Source organism: Boleophthalmus pectinirostris, unplaced genomic scaffold, assembly GCF_026225935.1.
Source record: "Boleophthalmus pectinirostris isolate CB_2022bp ecotype Guang Dong unplaced genomic scaffold, ASM2622593v1 HiC_scaffold_22, whole genome shotgun sequence".
NCBI classification, from domain to species: domain Eukaryota; kingdom Metazoa; phylum Chordata; class Actinopteri; order Gobiiformes; family Gobiidae; genus Boleophthalmus; species Boleophthalmus pectinirostris.
This window is the reverse complement of record NW_026571190.1, coordinates 18,514,765-18,522,671: the sequence shown is the minus strand read 5'-3', so window position 1 is coordinate 18,522,671 and position 7,907 is coordinate 18,514,765.

Genomic DNA, 7,907 nt, shown 5'->3' with positions numbered 1-7,907 from the left:
TTTGCAACACCAGTACAAAGTGTCATTTTAACTCTGCCACGGACACACTGTTCGGTTGACCAATGCATTAGCTATTCTCTTCTATTGTGCTCTCCCCAGTGAGACCAAGATTTGGATTTGTGGGCCATTACTTTTGACAAGTCCAAAAAAAAATCATTATTTCTAGTAGATTCTTCTCATACAAGTCAAAAGGTCAAACTGTAATTAAAGAAATACATTTATTTGAGACAAGATAAGTTCTGTCATTAAATCTAGAAAGTGAAAGTTTTATTTTTCAAACATGTTTCAATTTAGAAGAGGAATGTTTTCAATACTTAATGTAGATATGCAAAATATGTCCAAGTCTAAGATAGTTTTAGATGAATAGATAAAAAAGGTTCCTTTGCATCTTAGGCCAAAACTAAATGACACAATGACGCATATAAATGACCATGATCTTATTGGTCATATGTCACTATCACAAAATCAAACTTCTCTGATTTGTTAATCCACTTGCCAATCATGCCTGGAACTCTGGGAGATTTGGGTCCAGAGTGCACATCTTTGTAAAATAAAATAGTTGACTGACCAGGCTATAAAAAAACACAATTTAAAAAAAGACCAAATTATATGTATCCAACCCATCTTACCTACTTCTGACCTTTTCTCAAACATATAAAAATAATAACTCAAAGCCAGCCTATTGGGTAGCCTGTTATTTAGTCCTAGAGTTTTTGTTGGTGCTTAGCCACTGAGTCATACCTTTCTGACTTCATATGTAACACACACATACACATACACATACACATACACATACACATACTTTACTGACTGAACAGGAGTGACAGCATGAGCATTGGCCCACACCGCGACACAGCACCGTGATACACAAAGACTTCACATGCAATCAACAGCACACCACTCACCACTCAACCTCTCTCACTCTGTCTTTATTTAACTTCATTGCAATGCCCGATCAAGGTCTTACCTCAGCACTATTCCATGGTTATAGAAAGTATAAAGAAACCTGCAGTTATTTTAGTCTTCAACACACTAGTCTCTCTAATCTATCCATTATGTTGCATTATACCTCATTTATTAAAGAGCAGGTTTGTCAATAGGCCTTCTTAACACGTTCATGTGAATATAAGAATCGCTCAGACTTACCAGAGTGGTAATTAGGGCCACTGAAACCAGGATGTGGGAGAAAAATATTACTCAGATGAAGTGCAGGTGTTGGTGAAAGGCTGCATTGGAAGCAAAAATACTACACATTATTTCTTTTTTTTCTCTTTCTTTCTTTCTTTTTTTTTTTTTTTTTTCAAATGAAGTAACCTTACTTAAGAACACCACGTAACCAATCCTTAATGGAAGAAAGTCTACTAATTTTACCAACAGCAAAGTTATGGATTTAATGTACCAGTCCATCAGTTCATTTTGTCACCTTCCACTAAGGAAACTGTATGAATTTATAGGATAAACCCAAGAAAACCCACATATCATTCTATCAATAGTATTTTGCATCAGGCACTCTGAACAAATGAAAAGAAAAAAAAACCAAAACAAAAAAAAAACCCATCAAGTACAAAGCACGTATTCCAAGTCTCAGACTGCACACCACTTGGTCTAACTTGAACATTTATTGTAGGTGGTTTTAATTATAGATGACGAACTTTTTCTCTTGTGAAAAATTATAATTACATTTTAGTCACAATTTGTCTCTTAAGTGCACTTATAGCACTGTACTGTGCCTGACACCTTCCAGTTTTATTCTTAGCCTTTTTTTTGTAGTTCTTAAACCAATAAAAACTACAAACATTTATTCTTTAAATTTGGGGCACCAGATCTTTTTCCTTTTAATGTTGTTCATTCCACATAAAGTTACGTGTGCTATAGCGATCAGTCCAACTTCATTTTGGTGACTCAGGTTGTTCTAAAGTTTCACAACGAGCTACAGTTTGAATATCAGGTACCCCAGTTTAAAACTTTGTGAAAATATTCACAGAAGGATGAAGCGGGACAGTAAGTTTAGCAGGTCACTCACTCTAGAGGGTTTGTTCCAAAAGAAAAGCAAACTGACCTCTTTGTGTCCTTTTTCCTTTATTTGCATTTTAAAAGTATTTTTGAATAATTAAGTGGCAAATTGTAAACTGTAAAATGAAACTAAAATCTAAATTGTGAACTACTATTTTTTGCATGTAATTTGTCATGATGTGTGGTATCGGGTGGTGTATAGTACACTGGGCTCCCTCTGAGTGCCATTGTGTACGTGTCTGTGTGTGTGCTTGTGTGTGTGTGATTGACGTGTTGTTGATTTGTTGGGGACTGCCTTTCTCCTCGATACCACGTCCGTCTCCCAGCTGATGAGTGACAGCTAATTTGCGGTCCAGAGATTAGTGCTTTAGAAAAGGGAAGTCTCGCTCTTTCCCCGAGATGTGCCACATCCAAATAGAATTGGTCCCATTTGGAGCTGGTTTCTTCCTTTGACAGGACATGTGTGTCAGCCTGGTAATGAGGACAGCCTGAGCCATTCACATCAAAATGGCCATCATCTGCCCAGATATTCATTTATTTTCTAACATCGAGTGACAGAGATTTTTTTAAGCTTCACTAAACATTATTGAACTCAGTCGCAAGAGGATAACTTGCAAAAATGATTGAAATGCTTCATTTAGCCTAAAATTCTAAATCGGACCCCCTTGATGCAACTCCCTTACCCAAGAGACAAAATTAAAACAGTTTTTTGACTCTATAAAAATACTATTCTGCCTACTGGTACTGATAAAAACAGATTATTGATAGAGATGCACAATATAACTTGTCTGGTAGAGTGTCCACCACCTGCTTGTCTCCATGGAGATAGGTTAATGGTCAGATCTATGGAGGAGCAAGCTTACACATGGTAAGAATGAATGTTTTTTTTTTTTTTTTTTTTTTTTTTGCTAGAACACCTGTAATTGAACAAATGCAGGGGAGATATGTCTAATGCTCTACTGTGGAACATTCCAGGAAAAGAAACAACATCACCAGAAAAAAAAAGTTAAACACAAAGCACTTTTAAAGCCACCTTTCAGCCAAAAAATAAACATCTCTTTTTCTTTCTCTTCAAAATGACCATCATAGGAGCAGATGGTCTTTTCCAGTCTGTAGTGAAATTGTCTTTGCATTATGTCACGTCACATTCTGTGCAGAATTGTGGTACTTAAGAGTGCAAGGCAATCACTTTTTGGCTACTTGGACAAACTTTCTCTAACAAATGGTGTGGTTTTGATGGAGGAAGTTGTAATGAGGTCAAGGTCACCAGAGTGTTGCAGAGGAGGGAGAAATTCAAAGGGTTATGTGGGCTTTTTCATCTTGTTTGATTTCGGAAATGTTGGTCTGAAACAGCAGAGGTAGTAACTCATCACATCTACCCAAGTATATTTTGTTAACAATTTGAACTGTTTTCTACACATCTTTAAATTGACTGAGTTGTAAAACAGAGAGAATAATCAATTGACTGAATGGGAAATAAATTTGGTTTGTTTTAGTAGAGAAAACATTTAGGTGTAGTGGGAGACAGCTGCATCTCAGAGTTAACATACACTCATACCATGTTAACGGTGGAAGCAGATTTATCGAAGCTGGCATGAACAGCAGTATTAAAGGGGCTGCATCCAATTTGTTTCATGTAAGGTGAGTAAAATTTGTCTTACACCAGTCGAGATATGTTGTAAAAGCTTGAACACAGCAAACTATAACCCAAAGTTGACTCTTGTGAGCTTCAGGTCATATTAGAATGTCAGTATCGTATCAAAAACATACCTGGAGTAGTGTTTTGTTTCATTCACACGTTTGAGTAATCCTTTATTATTCATCTGTCTGCATCTTCAAAGTGATGTCATGAAGTGGCAGTTTTCTAGTTAACAGCTGCCTTTTATCTTTTGTTAAGTAGAGATTGGCAATTGTACAAAGTTTAAAACCCCAGTGGAGCACTTCCTGTATTACCACATGACAACACAAGGTGGAATAGAGTGTTTTCTGTTAGAGAGAAGAAATATGCAGGGTTTGTGTGTTAAACATGAGTGAATAACAAAACACAATTCCAGGTATGCTTGTGATGAGGAAACAGCGTTATAACGATAGACTGTATAAAAGAAGAGGACTAAGCGAGTGTGATGTCACCCGTAGCGTTCAGAGTCACTCAAATGAAGATCGCAATGCTCACAAAAAGGTTATAGGAGCAAATTTGGAGCCAGGTTTTAGGATTTTTTTGACGAACAAAATAGCCAAAAAACTACAACAACAACAACAACAAAAACAGGATCATGTAGAGCAGGTTTATATGAACATTTTAGATTTCAGAAGACCAAAATGATGAGGCTCACTGCAGCGATTACAGAGAGAGGGAATGCAATATTTCAATGTAGGTCAATAGGAGCCAGAGTCAGAAGGAGCTGGAAGATTTGGATTTATGTTACGAACAGCACGTTAGCTATGTCCATTTATATATACAGCAGAAAATAATGTCATATGGGCCCTTTAAAATGAACCAGTTCTGTTTTTCAAGACAGTAACAAACGGCTACAGCACCTGTGGCTAACAGCGCAGTACTGTTTTGACAAAAGAAATAACAGCATTCATTCAGTAAAAATAGAAATACAATCTTCAGATAATTTGTAAGTCTTATCTTTCCCTTTTTTCATATAATAACAGCGCGTTTCTTTAACCTTAACAAAAATCATACAATTAGCAGCAGCATACACCTCCACACAGCAGGTTAAACCGAACCAGATCTCTGTATTGCACACACATGTTTCAGCAGAGCATAACTAGCTCGGGGGAAAGTAGCTGGCTCACATCACTTTTGAAGGGTGTGTTGGTGGGTTCAGGAAAAAAGTGGCTAAGAGAGTGTTGCCTGGTGCGTCATACAAAGCCCCTGTTGTTTCCTCACCGCAACTTGGATTGATTAAGAACACGAGCTACAATAACACAGACCTTGTACTTAGAGTGGTCTGTTTCTAGTCGTGGTATTCATAAAACATGCCTTTGTGTGCGAGGTCAGCGTGGCCTGTAGTCTTCGGTTGCAGCAGGGGTCCTTGCTCCTGGTTGGGGTCTTACATGTTTAAGTGTGCCCTGGACGGTGACCTACTTCCTGGGGTCCAAACCAGATTTATGGACCTGGTGACTGCAGAGAGGCAGCAGCTGTGGAATGGATGTGTTGTTGTGATAACGAGAAGTAGATGGGGTTGCCCAAGAGGGAGGTTGAAGAGAGCGTGGAAAGGTTGGCTGGTTGGCGATGGACCTTGAAATACGGCGTCGGAAAAACAGAGGGAAAGGCAAGTAATGGGGCACGGAGGGTAACCCAGGGCCCCAAATCAAGAGGACTTTTGTTTTGCTTACACTGCAATAACACCTGGCAGAAGTTAGAGCCAAATAGTGAAGCACTGAGGTAGCAAGGTCATGAAGGACTTGAATGATTAATATTCGACCAAAAATATACAAACTTGACACAAACCCTTTAATAATGATTCATTAAAGGTTCTGTATTACACAAAATTGATTCTTATGAGTTTTAAACCATGTTATAATGTTGTTACTGCATTAAAAACATACATGGAGAGATGTGTTTGTTTCATTCACATATGTTTGAGTAACCATTTAGATCCAAACCTCAAAACGCTAGGTTCCAACTTGCGATGTCATGTAGTGTTAGTTTTCAATTCAACTGTAAACTTTGACCTTTTGTTTAGAGATCAGCAATTGCAGAACTGAAGTGATTCTAGTGACAGAGTATGGATCTTCGGTAAAAGTTAATTCTGTTTTCAGTTATAAACTTAGAAGTAATTGTTTCTGTCAGACTAAAAAGTTTGTTTATCTGTTTTACATGTTTCAGCTACTTCCTGTGGCCTTCTTCTTCTTCTTCTTCTTCTTCTCTGATTCAGCGGAGGTACCATCACATGAAAACACAGTGGAACACTTCCTGTATTACCACATGACATCACAAGGTAGAAGAGAATGGTTTCTGTTTGAGAGCATAACTCAGGTTAAATTTGTGTGTTAAAAATGTGTGAATGAAACAAAACACAACTCCAGGTCTCTTTGTGATGAGGAACAACATTATAACAGAGATCAAAAAATAGCATAACATGAGCTCTTTAATTAATTAGCCTCAAAGTGAGAGTCAAATAAAAAAAACAAATAAAATGAGATGTTCAATTGGTCTATTGAGGTTTAGGCTTTAGGCTTTAGAAGGTCATAAAAAGTAGTTTTACATGTAACAGATGACCAAATAAATTAGTGAGGGATTCTTTCTTGTAGATAAAATGCCAAAGTTAGCGATAACAGCCGTAGTCTTTTACTAACTATGATAACATTGTTTTTCACAAATTTCACAGATCATGGCAATCTATCTTCAATATTTACATAGAATAAAGTTTTGGAGATTACAACTTTACATCTCGCACTCTGTATAATGTATAATATTGTCAGGGTGAAAGTGTGAAACATTTCTTCAATTATGCAGTGTACAGTCTAGTCTATATTTATCATATGTGTGTCTATGGTTTCATGCAACCAAGCCATTCCCAGGCACTAGTAAAAGCTGCAATGTCATCAGATGTCAGTTGGGCTTGGAGATTGCACTGATTGCCTGAGTGTGGGTGTACCATTAAACTAGAAGTTACACATATTATGCACTTACACCTCTTTGCAGTAAAGTTTATCAGCAACAAAAAGATAACTTTGGATTGTTAATTAAGAAAAGAAAACTTTTTATATGACAGAAAAAACTAATTGTACTATATAGAAATCCTGGCAGGCTGGTAAGATTTTTAGGTTAAGAAATCATAATAAAAGAAATATGTTTGCTCACTTCCTTGTTAAAAATTAGCTCTGCCCAGTGGGAGATGACGTAGTTGTACATCACAACAACAAAGAGTTGACAAAGAAGTTGGCACCTCCGCTGGATAGCTGAAAAGAATGTTAGCAAGCAACGGATTTATTTACATTTATATCCAAATGGCTATGCAGCACTGCTGAATCCTACGTGTACGATTGTTTAAGGAAATAAAATTGTACAGAGCACAGAGCAGTGGGCGTGTACGCAGGGTGGGGGTAAACGGGGGATTAATAGAACCAGTGATGTCTTAAACACAGGAGTATAAAGATTACTCAAAGATGCATGAATCACTAAATGCAATTTCAGTTGGGTATCTGAGAAGAGGGAACAACTGTATTGTGTTTGAAAGCTCTAACAAAATAGATTTTGGATAATAGGCTTTAATAAAGCATGAATATAGACTTAAGCATGAAGATAGACGTCATTTGTAATAAACAAGAATTATTCAAGCTTGAGAGGTTAGGGTTAGGAGTTACTGTTAGGAGTTAGTAATTACTTACTTAACACCCTAAGACTGAATCATTCTTAATAAATTAACAAAGGCATGAAAAACATGGAACTGTGAGTTTTCAACATTTTTTTTTTTTTTTGTTTTGTGGAAGATTGTAGTGAATTAAGTCTTTCTTTGTGCTCTACTAAGGATAATTAGGTGTAGTTATTATGAAGTGTTAGAAGGGGAGGCTGTGATCCTAGAATTTAAGATATGGGGAAAGGTAAACAGACAAAAAAGCCTTGAAGAGAAGAGAGGACGGCTGTGTGGAGGAGGCGTAGGAGTGCTTGGATGGAGAGCTATCCACTGCTGCCTCTGGTCTGATTATTTAAACCTTTTTTCCATGTCAAAACTTGTTCTCCTTTCCGCACTTTCCCTTAATGAAATCACCACTTGAGATTGAGCTGTGTCAGCCTTGAATAGCATGACTTGCTTGAGTGTCCATATGTACATGCACTTTAACCCATTCAATAAGTATAAGATTCAAGCTGCACCTGAGTTAGCGCTGATTTGAAAAGTGCAGAAAAAATGAAGAAGACCTTGGGAAAGGTTAGGGAG